The 16,357-nt window shown below is 36.6% G+C and overlaps 1 pseudogene; it reads left to right on the top strand.

Annotated features, from left to right (window-relative positions):
- The first annotated feature begins 10,870 nt into the window (after positions 1–10,870).
- On the top strand, positions 10,871–11,564 carry LOC102440477 (annotated as a pseudogene).
- Positions 11,565–16,357: the final 4,793 nt, after the last annotated feature.

Raw genomic sequence — 16,357 nt, 5'->3', positions numbered from 1 at the left:
GGTTAGTGACAAGCTCACAATACATATATGTAGCCACTTAGAAAATGAATGTTAGAGTTATCCTGCCTCTGTAGTCCCCTGCTCAACTCCTTAGGCTGGGTGCAGCGGATCACTGTCTCTGTCAAGGCAAAACTGGACAGAGTTTGATTGGCTAGAAATAACTACTACAGAAAACGATGATGGATATATAACCATTATGCACAGGTTAGAGTTTGTGAGTCTCATCCTCTAAGTCAGTGGTTCTCAACCTTCCTAATGCCGCGACCCTTTAATAAAGCTCCTCATGTTGTGGTGACCCCCAACCATGAAATTATTTTCGTTGCTACTTCATAACTGTAATTTTGCTACTGTTATGAATCGTAATGTAAATATCTGATATGCAGGATGTATTTTCATTGTTACAAATTGAACATAATTAAAGCATAGTGATTAATCACAAAAAAATATGTAATTATATATGTGTTTTCTGATGGTCTTAGGCGACCCCTGTGAAAGGGTCGTTCGATCCCCAAAGGGGTCGCGACCCACAGGTTGAGAAACGCTGCTCTAAGGTGAACCAACATTGAATGGTGCCATGTATCCTCGACTGAGACAGAAATAAGTGCAGAATACAGAGGGGATATGGGAATGGTTGATCAAAGATGAGCAGGATTGAGAAATAATGAGAAAAATGGAAGTAGTTTGATACCCAGATACACATGGTTGGGTTTGACTTAAGGTGTTCTCACCATCTAAGAGTGCGCTAATTATTTTTAGGGAATAGACCCAGGGTGAAGACTAACTCAAGGACGGAACTCAGAGACTAACAAGAGCAGTGGTTGTTTTATTGTTGTTTGTTTTCTTTTACATGTGTCCTGATCTTTAGTATGGTAAAAGAAAACAAAAAAAATATATGACGCCATAATTATAGGTACATACATATTTCAGTGTTATGTTGAATTGTTTCCTGCATATTACATGTTAAGAGCAAATAAAAAAAACTTTAATGGGAAAAATGTTTAAATGCTCAGAATGTGTTGATGTTTTAGCCTGCAAGTCATCACTCATCATTATCATCTTCTTCATCATTTCATCATCAAACTCTCCTTGGCTATTTCCAAATATTCTGCAAGAAAGTTTTATTTTGTATTGTGGGTCAAAATAACACCGCATGAAGAGATATAACTGCCAATAAAAATGCAATTAGAAATTGGTACCCTTTCATATTGAATATAAAGTTCATCACTTTCTTTGTGGTCACAGACTCAAATCCAACACCAATCATCAACCATACTTAAAAAATACACAAGACTCACGAAATGACATCAAAGATATAGTGAATGTTACTAAAACAATAAAGGCAATGTATAATTTCAATCTTGGACAGGAACATTCCACTTAAAAGGAGTGATAAACTGCCATGTGCTATAAGCTGGCAAACAGCAAGTAGGAAAGTGGAGAAAAGTAAATCAGAAAAGCTGATTGCAGGGTCATTTCACATTCTAGCTTTTATATAAGCATCATTAGGTACCTCACATATCCTAACACTGGGAAGAATCTTAATGCAGCCGTGAAACAGGTACAGCTTCACAGACCTTTTCATTATTGCCCTTGCAGCATCAGCAAAAGCTTTATGAAAAATTACTATCATATTTCTCCATATCCTTTATTAAGCATTTATGACAAATTTTAAAATCATATAATGTTTCATTTACCCTTTTAACTGCAAAGTATATTAATATTACTTTCTATATGAGAACAATGAGGTACAGGGTTACAGCTATTTAGGTTTTAATTTAGCAGCAGCACAAGGAGCAGAAAAGTCCTATTTTCTAAGCCAAGCAACTAAAACACTTTTTTTTTTTAATTTGCCAAACCTGGTCATCATATCAGCTATCTTGTTACATTTTTGAGACATACTCTCATAATGCATGTAGGGGAGTGATTACATTAATAAACAACAGGGTCATATTTAGGGAATATGACCTTTTAATCCATAGCAGTGGCCAGCTTTAAAAATTCTCTTGCATCATAGTCTCAGGCTGCAGATTTTCTGCTAGACTTCCATCCAGTGTGTCAATCTTCACATTGCACGGTAAAGGCATTAAGATGGTGTCAACATTGTGTTGAGTAGAAGGGGGAGAGCTAGAACTCAGATCATTCTCTAACTATTACTAAGAGAATATTTCACAAGGAATTTAGGCTGGTTATAGTATATAGGTATATATTAAAGATGTAATTGTATTTTTCACAAGACATAGGATTTACCCTGGAGGATGCTGCCAAGATTCTGGAATCTGGACGTAAACCAAGAACCTGGCATATCCCTATAGGGAAATATTCACCTTATAAAATAAGATTTATGTATTGACTTAATTATGTCATATGATGCCCCCCACACCCCACCCCCGCAATTAATGGCCAAAGTTCAATTCAAATAAATTTCTTTGTGATGAATGTACCTCTCAGGTTGAATGAAATAATTTATGAATTTTCCAATCATGAATGAATCCAAAATCAATTAAATGTATATTGACCACTGATAGCTAAGAAGGAGTCTGCCATAATGCATTTCTGGGTTTAGTCAATATTTTTCTTCAATTGTTATTTAGAGAAGAAAGAATGAATGAAGGCATAGTTAAATTGATATGTGAAACTTTTTATATGTAGAAGAGTGACAAACTATTTTTACTGTCACTAATGCTGGAACTCATAGTTGAGGTTAAAATATAAGGCAAGATGTAAGAATATAATGACATTTCCTTATTTTGAAGTTTTGAGTGACAGATATGATTTTGACATCCAGGTTAGTGGTCAAACTAGAAAACTGTTAATGAGGATTAATGGCACTAATATTTTCTTTCAAGCAAAAATAGATAAATACATACATACATACATACATATGCATAAATTATATTACTAAAGGGAAGTCACAAAACGATAGTTTTTATTTTTGGTTTTGTTTGTTTGTTGTTTTTGTAGTTCTGTTAGTGTTTTTTCTTCTCTACATATTGCAGAATATTCCCTCTACCTTGATTTCCACTTCTTGACAAGTCCTATATGATTAGCTGCATTGGTGTCAACCATTTAGAATTGGGATTGAAAATTACATCCTTCCTTGAACACTGCTCAGGCTCTCTGCCTTTCCTCTCTGGAAACAACTACCGTTGATATAATTTTCTTAAAGCTTTCTCCCTACCATGTTTGTTCCCCCTAGATGCTGTTTCAAGGATAGATTCTGCCTCATTTTCAAATAATGACTGGAAAATGTAATGCGGCATTAGAATTTAGGGTTAATTATATAGCACTATTACTTTTTCATGCAGTTAACATTCCTACAAAGGGCTGCTCCATAGCTGAACTCTAAATATCCGCTGGCAGAAGATGCACATGTTTCCTGAGGGGAGTGCAGTCATCACTGAGCTCTTTCAGGTACTTAGTGTTGAAAGCGAAGATAAGTTCTGAAATGTTGAAACCTTTGCTTTCCTCTCTTCCTCCTCCTCCTCCTCCTCCTGCTCCTCCTACTCTTCCTCCTCCTCCTCCTCTTCCTTCTCCTCCTCCTTTTCTTCTTCCTTCTCTTCTCTGAGTAATAAAAAAGGTGGACCAACTGTATACCCATCACCATTTAAACAAATATATGAATGAGAGGTGGAAGCATTAATTTTGTATATACTAATAAAAACAGGGAGATTGAATTTCCAGGGAGAGGACCAGGACATTGGGAATTAAGGTACCTGAGGAAAGAATAAAGTGATTGGCCTAGAGACATAAAATCTCCCAGTCAATATAGAACTTTACAACATCCTCATACAAAGTCAATGGTGCATTTGTTGCATTTGAGACAAAGATCTGTGTTCTATCTGCAGCATCATAGTAGGATTTAAATGGGAAGAGCAAGTGCAATGGCCAGATAGTGACCACAGAAGCAGAAGATTCAATGCAGAGCCACCACAGCATAAGGGATCTCTCCGCCTCATTTTAAACCCTCCTTAAACCCCCTGATTCCTAGGAAAAGAAGTTGGAATGGCATGAATCAGTTATAGCATGTGGAAGGGATTAGAACTAATTTCATTTGAATTTCAAAGGATGGGATATTACAGTGGACATTAGAATTATAAGGATGGGAGGTCACTAATTAGATTCTGGGTTTATCAAAATATAGTGCAAAGATCACTATACTGAAGTATTAAAACTTATTTATGCAGAATTATTATCAGTATGCTTATGTTCTTTAGCTCACTATTTTTGTTAACTACTGTGCCATAGCACATTAATGGATAATAATTTTGGGAGTCATTTTGTACTGTTGCTTCTAAGGACAACTGGTACAAAAATACAGTGCTTTTTTAACAAGTAGAAAATCATCTCATAGAAATATGTGTATATATTTTTTCATCCTCAAGTTTTGTGTTGCTAGTATAGCAATACATTTTTGTTATTGCTGTTGCTTTAGTATTTTTATGTCAATTGTTCCATGTTTATGCTGTTATATGTGAATCATATGTTGCTTTTTTACCTCATGAAGGTAAAAAAAAATGTTGTGGTGTATCTTGAATTTAGATGAACCTTCTCTATTAATTTTATTTTTGTTTTCTCTGTTTCTACCTCTCTTTTATGTCCACCGCTCCCCTGCCTCTTTTTATTTCTCTCTTTCTCTATTTTTTCCTTTACATCAAATATCTACTATGTATGCTAGGGGTTACATATTTTTTAACTTTATAATTACCTCATGTCTCTATCCTAAGTTCTAAAATATACATCACTCTTCTTAAGAATTTGGGTATACTTCTCCCATAGTCTTTGATTTATAAGGTGCATCGGTTGAAATATCCTAGGGATCTGGAGTGGACAAGCCAGGTAGGAAACTCATAAAAGTAACTTAGCCATTAGTATCCTAATCCTCTAGCTGAAGAAACCAACAGAGTGAGTAAGTAAACTCTCCTAAAGTCACATAGTTAAAAAGTCGTAGAATTTATGTTTGACTCCAAAACTTACTATAAAAATATGTTTTTGATTATACCAGCACCTTTAATTATCATTCAGGAACTTGTATATCAGAGAGTATGGGCGAATTCCCAAGGTTACACAACCACTTAAAAATAATATGCACATGTTCAGAAATTATCATGAAGAAATTTTATGGTTTGTTATTGATTAACTATTTCTTCAATAAGAAACTGCTAACATTATTCACATTCAAAAGGTGATGTATGTATGTACGTGTGCCTGTGTTTTTACAGTAACTTGACAGTTTTCCCACTATCCTCATACTCGAAGGACAGCTCTGAGACTAAGGGGTAGGAAAGTGAACTCAACACATTGTTTTAAATTCATTATTAACATAAAAAGTAAATATTAAATATTGTTTAATTCTTTATTATATACTAAATACTTTATATTATATTAGATATTACACATCATATATAAGTACTGTGTTTATTTTCTTTAGGAACTTAAAGATATGTATATAAGAACCAAAAATAAGTTTACACTTAATGAAATATCACAATATTAATGGAAAGTAAGTTTAAAGAGAAAAATATTTCACATCTGAAGGAATAGATTAACAGAGTACATGTCTTCTTAGGAAAAAAAAATGCCATGGGAAAAGCCTGAAGCTGTTTTATATGTTTTTTTTCCTTCTTTAGATCTTCTTTGCCCCAGGGTCCTCTGCATAGTAAATGGACTGAAGGCTGGAGCTGGTCCATCTCTGGTTTAGGTCAGGGGTCAAAAAGTATGGCCCTCAAGCCAAACCCAAACTCACCCATTTTGGTATATAGCATTTTCCTGGAACACAGCCAAGTTGATTCCTTTGCATATTGTCCATGGCTGGCTTCTTGCTACCAAGCAGAGTTGAGTAGCTGTGACAGAGACCACATGGCCCACAAAGCCATAAATATTTACTATCTGGACCTTTACGGAATGTGCTTGCCAAATTCGGGTTAGGCTTTCTCAGCTCAAGAAGTAGGGCCTTCTGTATTCCTTCTCGAGCCAAGTGCCAGGTCCAGTAATGTGCAATGGTATAAGACGCAGAGTACTAGCCCATGGGCAGGTCATACTACTCAACTCCAAGGTAGCCAAAGCCAACTTGTTAAATTTTATTTTGACATAATGTATAAGTTTTACGAACAGAGCACTTTAAAACACATATAAAGTAAAATGACCACAATCTTTTATTTCTTTAGCTCTTTAACCTTAAAACAATAACATCATCAATTCAGCTTACGGATTCTATGGGTATTCTTCCCCTCCATCTCACATGCCAATCTATACAAACTAAGTCTTAACGCGGTGGGTAAAATTTAGCTGTTTTTGCCCTTGCAATTGGAACAGTATATACCTACTGTGCCAATTGACAGATATCTGTATTCAAAAGCACTACTAGAAGATATTGTATTGTAGACAGTAGAAATAAAGAATTGTATGCTAAACCATTTGAAATAAATGACTTCTTGGAATAGGCCAGGCAATAAATACATTATAGCAGGCACATTGACTGCCATCTGAATTAAGATTTTCCTCAACATTGATTTTTGGATGCAAAATTTAGGAATGGAATCCAATGTATATTAAGGAAGCATTAATGGAAAATGAAATAAAACTTCCTCTGGCCTGTCCTCATCTCAGCTGCTATCCTGTTTCTCTACTTCTCCTGGGAGCTGAAGTAAATCAAGGGTGTTTTTGAAATATATGTCCACTCTTAGGCCAAATAGACAGTGCTAAAATCTGGAGGCCAACTTAATGGGCCATTAAGTTCTAAATTCTAACTTGATGGCAAAGAGTTTTTGGTGGAAGGAGTACTCAAAACTGTGACTAGTATTACCAGAATTCAATTACATGCAATATTGCATATTTTTCCTGATATAATGAGTGTATACTTTTTGCATGGTAAATGCATTTACATGTACCATTTTTTTTTCTTTTCTCATGAGTTCCTTTCTCACATATTTCTTTTCTCCTCCACATTTTCAGATGAGACTATAAATGCCGAGGATGGGTAGGATTACATCTGCAAGCAGGAGTCCTGGCCGCGGCAGAAGTGAGTTCAGGACAGGCACAGACCGTCTGTGCGTCTTCAGGAAAAATGGCCATCTGTCCTTCAAATTGACCACAATTGAAGCTAAAAGATACCATCCTCCACCCAGGATTTCACAAAGGTGGCCACTTGCTGCTGAATGATTTCTGTGAAGACGCTAGAGGTACCAAAGTGCAAGATTTTGGTTTGAGGACATTGGCAAGAACTTAAAGAGAGGGTGACTTTGAAATTATGTCACATGCCTTTCCATCTGACTCTTCTCTCTTGAGCTTTCAATCCATTTACACAGAATTAATTGCAGGTTTTTGTACTCACAGGCTTCTTCTGCTCTCTTTCCTTTGCACAAGCTGGTCGTTTGGCCTGAAATACCTTCTCTGAACATCGTCCAGTAGTGTGATGTGACCGAGCTTTAATTTGAGCAATGGAAGCTTCAGCATAGCATTCGCAGAAAACAGAAGGGATGCTGTTAACAGGACTTGATGATGACTTTAAAATGTGATATGTCCCCCAAAAGGGTGTCGTGATTATCTCTCACAATGCCATTCCTGACAGTTTTCCATCTCAGTGAAAGATCCTTTTCTGCCTCCTGCACACACCACACTGGGGATCGAACCTGCAAACTCCACATGTGCCCTGACAGGAAATCTAAACATGACCTCCTGATTCATAGGTCAACATTCAATCACTGAGCCACACCAGCTGGGCTTGACTCCTCTTTCCTTCCAAACCACATCCAATCCACAAATAAATCCTATTCATTCATTTTATTTGCAAAAGATATGCAGACTCCAACCAACTCTTGAAACTCTGACAGTGATCACTTTTATTTGTTTAAATTTCTTTATTGATTAAGTTATTACATATGTGTCCTTATTTCCACATTACTCCCCACTCCCACCCCCACTCATGGGCAGTGATCACTTTTAGCTCCCTGGAGAGAGCTGCCTAGCAGGGCTCCAGCTTCTACTCTTGTGTCTATTACGATCTCTACTCCTCATCCAGGTGTGCATTTTTAAAAAATTTGATCATGTGTCCAACCTTTTGGAAGCCCTCTAATATCTTCCCATCTCACTCAGAGTAACACCTAGAGCTCTTCAATGATGGGGGTGACATAACCCCTGCTCTTTCTGTGCACAGCTTATTCATGTAATTCCCACAATTCTCCTGTTTCCTCACAGTGGGGTGGGAGTAGTGGTGATGCCCTCTCTGCCAACCACTAACCCAGCTGGGCAGCTCCCGTGAGGGCTGTGCCCTCTGACTAGAACACTCCCTCCCCACCCCACACACATACACAAGACTCAGCTCCTCATCTTCTCCAAAGCTTTGCTGAAATACTGTTGGATTAGTAAGCGTTCCCTCAGAGAAACAGAAGCAATGGCATATATATATGAAGAGGTGTGGGTTTTATTATTTGTTTTATTTTGTTTTCGTGTAATTGGCTTACATGATCTTGGAGACTTAAATGTATAGGGCAAGAAGGACAGGCTGGAACTCAGGGGCATGCACGTAAGCTCCAGGTCACAATTGGAATTTCCTTTTCAAGGAAGCCTCGGTGCTGCCCTTAAGTTCTTGCAACAAATTGACTCAAATCCACCCTTATGATTAAAAATCACCTCCCTTAATTAGACTAAACTGATGATAGACTTTAATCCCATCTATAAAAAACTTGTACAGAAACACTTAGAATAGTGTTTGAATAAATGGGACTATAGCTTAGCCCAGTTGACATATAACATCTTCTCAGTGAGGCCACTCCTCACCATCCCCACTAAAACTGCACCCCCACCACACCACAGACACCTGTCATGCTTTATTGTTTCAATACCATGTGCCTCCTACAGAGTAGTAAATACTCCATGAATAGTGGCTAATTTTATATCTCCTGGATACATGAGAACACTACCCAGCACATCGTCAATACTTAAAAATATCTATTGAACAAACACATAGAAAGCCAGAGTAGGAAGAGAAGAAAAAAAGGTAAAGCTATGGCATATGGGAGAAATCCCTTGAAATTTCCCAGAAAAATATGGGGGGGAAATGTCAAATACAGGTAAAAGTCTAAACAATAACCAAGTAAATCTTTATACCCTTTAGCTAGATTCCAAAGGTTCCAGAAAGCATTCTCCCAAAACTATACTATCTCACACTTAAAATTATTAATCTTATACTTTTTAGTAAATATTGCCTATTCAAATTCCAGAATTACTTATCTGATATTGCATATTTTAAAAGAAGATATTGCTTCATAGCATTTCTAACACTGGTATTTAGTCAAATTTTACTCATTTCACATGGTTTGTACATCTCCTTACTCTTTTCATCTGGACCGGTGCCCTCACTTGTTTTTTCATTGTATTACTCTGAAACACCAAGCCAATTAGTTGCCTTATAGAATAAATGTTTTGTGAACTTGTCTGAAACTGTTGTGTCATAAAATGTATCCCTCTACTTCCTATATTTTCTATAAACTGGGAGCTACATTTAGACTTTTAGAAAGCATATGCAAGCTGTTGGCTTTTTTATGCTTCACATGACATCACATTAGCTGTCATACAATCTCAGTGTTTCTTGATTAGTAGCATCATGCTTGAATAAGATCTTTTGAGTGCTGTTACAATACCCATTACAACAGGCTGCCTCATTTAGAAAACATGCGTTGCATACTTTGTGCTTAGACCTCTGCTGCTACTTTTTAAAACGTGTACCCTTATGACAGTAGACACATTATGTGGCATTCCCGAAAATGAAACCTTCAAAAATCTTTGAAACTTAACTTTAGATTTGTCCTCAAATAAAGGCAATGTGGGACATAAAACGCTGAGGTGAAGATAAACTCTGCCATAGACTCACTAATAAGGAGCCAAACAGCAGGAATGTAGCAGAATTAAATAAATATTGAATAAGTATGCTTCCATTTGATTTTATACATAAAAATTTTACCAGGAACTAGTTGCATTATATCTATCTTATCAATAATTAGAAAACTGACAAATGAGTTGCAAAACACGGGTATTTTTTAAAGCAAAATATTATTTTAACACATTTAATATATCTTAGAACGAAATACATATATATTTTTTCCCATGTTTGATATATATGCAAGTGTGTGTGTGTGTGTGTGTGTGTGTGTGTGTGTGTTGCAAAGGCTATGGTTGTGGATGTGATTATTATTGTTGTTGCTTGAGTTTTTAACCACTTCTTTATAGAGATCCTAGAGATGATGAGAAGAGCGTGCAGAAAAATAGCCATGGTGAGGAGTGCTGTTAGATGTAGGGGAGGTTTTTGGATAACAACATCAATTCTAAAATGTTGGCCACAGGTGATAAAAGTAGCCTACAGGATGCAGGACTGGAGACACTCCAGAAACCTCTACATACCCCACTTTTAAGCTATGGTTTAGAAACAGTAAGGTTTTCTTTGCATTTATCATAATGTTTAAAGCAGAATAGATATTCAACAAATACTGAGGGAAACTAAAACTGGTGTTTGGGTGGATGTAAAAGGATTTGCAATCTTGGCTGCCTCTGGTGAAATGGAATCTCATACCTAATTTTTCTCCATTAAGATTTTTCGTTGGTGCTGGCTGTAAGTAAATTGTGGTAGACAGGTTACAAGTCTGTGGTCACTCTGAAATTTAAATCTAATCCTCTGTTACAAAAACAAGTTTATATCAGAAAGTTGACTAATATCCCTCAAAAACATATACAAATACTAATGTTAAGAATATATTTAGAGGCCACACCTTTCCCAGCCCCGGCGATGCCAAGGCCACTGCGAGGGGCAAGGAGTTGTCGGGGTTGAGTGCCCCCGGAGCCGAGGGCTCGCGCTCTGCTGACCGCCAGGCCTGCCCCACTGGAAGAAATGAGTGGTGGATTGGCCCCAAGTAAAAGTACAGTGTATGTATCCAACTTGCCCTTTTCCCTGACCAACAATGACTTATACCGGATATTTTCCAAGTATGGCAAAGTTGTAAAGGTTACTATAATGAAAGATAAAGATACCAGGAAGAGTAAAGGTGTTGCATTTATTTTATTTTTGGATAAAGACTCTGCACAAAACTGTACCAGGGCAATAAATAACAAACAGTTATTTGGTAGAGTGATAAAAGCGAGCATTGCTATTGACAATGGAGGAGCAGCTGAGTTCATCCAAAGACGAAACTGCTTTGATAAATCTACGTGTTATGGATGTGGGGAAAGTGGACACTTAAGTTATGCCTGTCCTAAAAATATACTTGGAGAACGTGAACCTCCAAAGAAGAAAGAGAAAAAGAAAAAAAAGAAAATTCCTGAACCAGAAGAAGAAATCGAAGAAGTAGAAGAAAGTGAAGATGAAGGAGAAGATCCTGCTCTTGACAGCCTCAGTCAGGCCATAGCTTTCCAGCAAGCCAAAATTGAAGAAGAACAAAAAAAGTGGAAACCCAGTTCAGGGGGTCCCTCAACCTCTGATGATTCAAGACGCCCAAGGATAAAGAAAAGCACATATTTCAGTGATGAGGAAGAACTTGGTGATTAAAATTATATTTATTATGTAAATATTAAAAAAATTTAATCTTGGAGTACCAAGTTCAGTTGGGACTACAGATTGTTTTTAGAATTTGATCATAAAAATACTTAATGCCAAGTAATTTTTTACTATAAAATAGTTCACCCTAGCCAGATAGTTGAGTTGGTTAGAGCATCATCCCAGTACACCAAAGTTGCGGGTTAGGTCCCCAATCAGGGCACATATAAGAATCAATCAATGTATGCATAAAAAAGTGGAACAACAGCCCAGCCAACGTGGCTCAGTGGTTGAGCATCAATCTAGGAACCAAGGAGGTCATGGTATGATTGCAGGTCAGGACACATGCCCAGGATACAGGCTCAATCCCCAGTGTGAGGCTAGCAAGAGGCAGCCAATCAATGATTCTCTCTCATCATTGATATTTCTATCTCTCTCTCTTTCTCCCTTTCTCTCTAAAATAAATATTTTTAAAATTACTATAAAGTAGTTATTGAAAAGAAATTTTAAAGTATCATGCTTCTGCCTTAGGAGAGTATTAATAATAAAGATTTGTTAATAACCATTAATCTTGAAAACAGTATGTTTGAATTAAAAAGAAAATATACAATAATGCTATTGTCATCCCAAGAAATAAGGTATATATTAAAAAGATTTGTTTGAGGGTTCATTTAAAACATGTATTAGTCTTGATTAGTTTACATGAGGACTTTTAAAATAAATTTCACCAGCAAGAAAAAAACCTTCATAAAGACTGGAAAACGTTGAATGATTTATTGTTATTAAATATTTTAAAAATTTCAAAAAAAGAATATATTTAGAAAATGCAATATGCAAATACAATATCTATATATATAATACCCTAATATGCAAATAGACCGAATGGCAGAACAACCGAACAACCAGGTGCAATGATGTGCGCTGACCACCAGGAGGTGTACGCAGAACATGGCGGGCATCGGCAGCAGGCGGCAGAGCATGGAACATGGCAGGCATCAGCGGCAGTGGGATGGTGGAGCAGGTGAGCGGGGGCGCCAGACCAAGGTGGGGTTCTGGTCACTGTCATTGGGGCAAGCCTCTGGTGGTTACTGAAAATTCTTTGCTCCCACATGCTGCAGTCCCACCCGACACTCACACTCGCTGCCGGCTCCTGGCACCAGCCCCAATTGCTCAGCGTTGTCAGTGGGTGCAAGTGGTGGCTGCCAGCCCCGATTGCCCCTGAGGGCTTCTCCACCTCCCCCTGCTCCTGAGGGGCAATCAGGGCAGCAGTCACCACTCTCACCCACTGACAGCACTGGCCCCAATTGCTCTAGGGCATCAGTGGGTACAAGCAGGGCAGCACTGTCAGTGTGTGGGAGTGGTGGCGGTGGTAGCAGGGCTGCCAGCAGACAGGGAACTGGGGGCTGCAGTGTGAGGGGCTGGGCAGGGGTGCAGAGAATGGCCCGAGACCTGCCCCTGTGCCCACTGCAGCCTCGCGGCCCACAGTTCCTTTTAAGGTGCATGAATTCGAGCACTGGGCCCCTAGTATGTATATAATTCATCAACATTTATCAAAATAGTTCGTGAAGTTTGTGTATGTGGTCAAATTTGCATTATCTTTTAAAAAATATGTAGACTTAATTTTCTGCTTTTGGAGTTAATGGCACACATGTTTAAGTGAAATATTTCAAAAAGAAACATATAACATTTTAAATACCTTAAAAAGCAATAAAGCAAGATATTTTTAAAAAATTGAAAAGAGTTGTATATTTTACTCTAAACTTTAAAAAAATCTCTATTTCCAAATTGGAAATAATTATTGGCTTCTAATTAATTGAAATTAAAATTTGTAATAAAATAGTAGGATAATGCATGTAATATAAGTTGTCTCAGAAATTCTGAGGTCAAGTCATTAACGTTATAATTGATATCAAACAGTGAATTACATTTGGATTAATAAATTTATTCATCCAACAACTATTTAATATATATCTGTTAGTGTAAGAGGCCAAAGTGGATATATATATATATAAATAAATACATAAAAATCTTCCTGAAGGAACTTACCAAAGAATATTCATGGAAAAAAACTATGCTATATTATAATTTCTCTGCATTGTTTTTTTATAGAGGAGCTAGTTTAAAGACTGAATGTCTTACAAGGAACAACTATATTCTGAACAACAGAAAACAAATAGACAAAAAGCAAATAAATAAATAAAAATAAATAAATAAAAACAGAGCCTCAGGAACTTATAGAACAAAAACAAAGATCCAACATTATATCATTAGAAACCCAGAGGCAGAGGTAAAAGAAAGTGGAACTGTTAGAGCATTTGAAGTAATAATGGCAGAAAATTTACCAAATTTGGTGAGAGATACAAATATACAAAACAATAAAATGGAGTGAACCACAAAAAGAATGAAATAAAAATCCACAACCAAGACAGATTATACCTAAACTTCTGAGAATGAAAGACAAAGTCTTAAAATCAGAAAAAGAAATAACACATTTTCTAAAGATAATTGAAATGACAGCAGATTTCTTATCTGAAACCATGGAAGTCAGCAGGAGGTGGCACACCATTTTACAGGTGTTGAAGGAAAATCTTCAGGGAAATTCTGCTCTGGTCCAGCTGATTGGGGTGAGGGGGCTGATTGGGGGGTGAGCCAGTAGGGGAGAGGGGATGTAGGAGGTTGGGGGGGATGATCAGGGCCCTGATTGGGCAGGTTGGCCACTGCAGTGCACGTCATAGCAACCGGTCATTCCAGTCGTTCCAGTTGTTCCGTCATTCTGGTCACTTGGCATATATATATATATAGATAGATATAGATATACTGTTTATATATATTATACTGTTTAATTATTTTCATATCATAAAATGTTTAGATGTACTTCAAAAATTGTCTTATTGTTAAATCAAATAGATACTTTCAAAAACAATTATAAAATATATAGGAACTATTTAGGAAATTTGAGTATTAACTAAATATTAGATATGAGAGGCCTGGTGCACAGATTCGTGCACATTGAAAGGAAATTAATTAGAAGAAATATTTTTGAGGCCTGAGAGGGACCGCAGAAGGGCTCCAGGGCATGTCCGGCACATCTCGTCCAGTCCAGATTGTCTGGACCCCAGCAGCAAGCTAATATACTGGTCGGAGCATCTGCCCCCTAGTGATCAGTGCACATCATAGCGACTGGTCGAATGGTTGAATGAACAGCATATTAAGCCTTTATTATATAGGATAATTGGGAAATTATTGTTAATTTCATTAAGTTAATAGCATTTTGATTACAAGGTAGAATGTCCCATTTTAGGACAGGCAAGCTAAGTTATGTAAGGATGAGGTATTCTGATAATTTTAGTGCTTTATATCATTGTATTTACATATATATACACTAACATACAATGCCAAAATCTTTAAAATATGAATGATTGAGTTAGGTGGTAAATATCCAGGGGTTTGTTATACTATTAATTATTCAAACTCTTCAATATATTTTACTTATTTTTTTTAAAAGATTTAAAGCAAAACAAGGGAGAAAAAAAACAGAATCACTTTCTTAAATTAAAAACAAAGTGATGCATAATTTTAATCTGAAAATAAAATAATTCTATGCTAAGACATTGTTGAATTTAAATGTATCTCATTCTTTAAATTTTTGTTTTATTTGTCACTCAAGTACATTTAATACGTTAATATAGTGCTACATGTAAATACATATTTTATATGATCAAAAGTTAGTGGAAACTGCTTGATTTTGTTGTTCCACCAATTCTCAATACATGATCACTTCTGGTCCTAAATAAATTATTTTTAAAAAATTGGTTTCTGCCGAAACTGGTTTGGCTCAGTGGATAGAGCTTTGGCCTGCGGACTGAAAGGTCCCAGGTTTGATTCCGGTCAAGGGCATGTACCTGGGTTGCGGGCACATCCCCAGTAGGGAGTGTGCAGGAGGCAGCTGATAGATGTTTCTCTCTCATCGATGTTTCTAACTCTCTATCTCTCTCCCTTCCTCTTTGTAAAAAATCAATAAAATATATTAAAAAAATAAAAACTGGTTTCTGTTATGCATTTACCTCAGAATGTTGAAATGGTTTCAATAATAAATAATTTCAGAAGTTATTATAGGGAATATCTATGACCTACCCACAACAATAAAATGATTATAGATTACAGCATTAAAATGTAAGGGAACTCTGCCCTGGCCAGTGTGGCTTAGTTGATTGAGTGTCACCCCATGCACCTAGAGGTCACTGGTTCAATTACTGGTCCAGGCACATGCATGGGTTATGGCTTGATCCCCAGAAAGGAGAGTGTAGGGACAGCTGATTGATGGTTCTCTCATTGATGTCTCTCTCTCTCTCTTTCCTTCTCTCTCTATTAAATTAATGAAAACATATTTTAAATAATAAAAAATTAATTCAAAGTAATAAGGGTAAAAAACAAAAATTGTTTCAAAGGACAGTAAGAATATAATACATCCAGATTTTGTTTTGTATTGGGATTAATGTAAGTTTAATGTGGATGGGAATAATTATGTTAGACACAAAAAATAGTACAACTGAGTTTAGGAGGAAATAAGTCTCAGTGGAATTGCTAAAAAATTATTTTCAGGAATTCAAAGAGGTGACATTTTTTCTTGAAGCAATGGAATGAAATGCATATGGCTTAACATATTAATGAATTGGCATATTCTGAAGCTAATTCAAAGTGTAAAAAGTTACAGAGGAATTGACCTTAAGAAATCACATCATTTCCAAATGCAAGACTATTTTTGGAAGGTGTGGCAGTTTCTAGGCTCAGTGCACATTGGGACAAAGTTTCCCAGGCTGAGAGGATCAATAGTGC

This window comes from Myotis lucifugus, unplaced genomic scaffold (genome assembly GCF_000147115.1).
Source record: "Myotis lucifugus unplaced genomic scaffold, Myoluc2.0 scaffold_33, whole genome shotgun sequence".
NCBI classification, from domain to species: Eukaryota; Metazoa; Chordata; class Mammalia; order Chiroptera; family Vespertilionidae; genus Myotis; species Myotis lucifugus.
The sequence above is the reverse complement of the archived record's forward strand: the minus strand, read 5'-3'. Positions and strand labels throughout refer to the sequence as shown.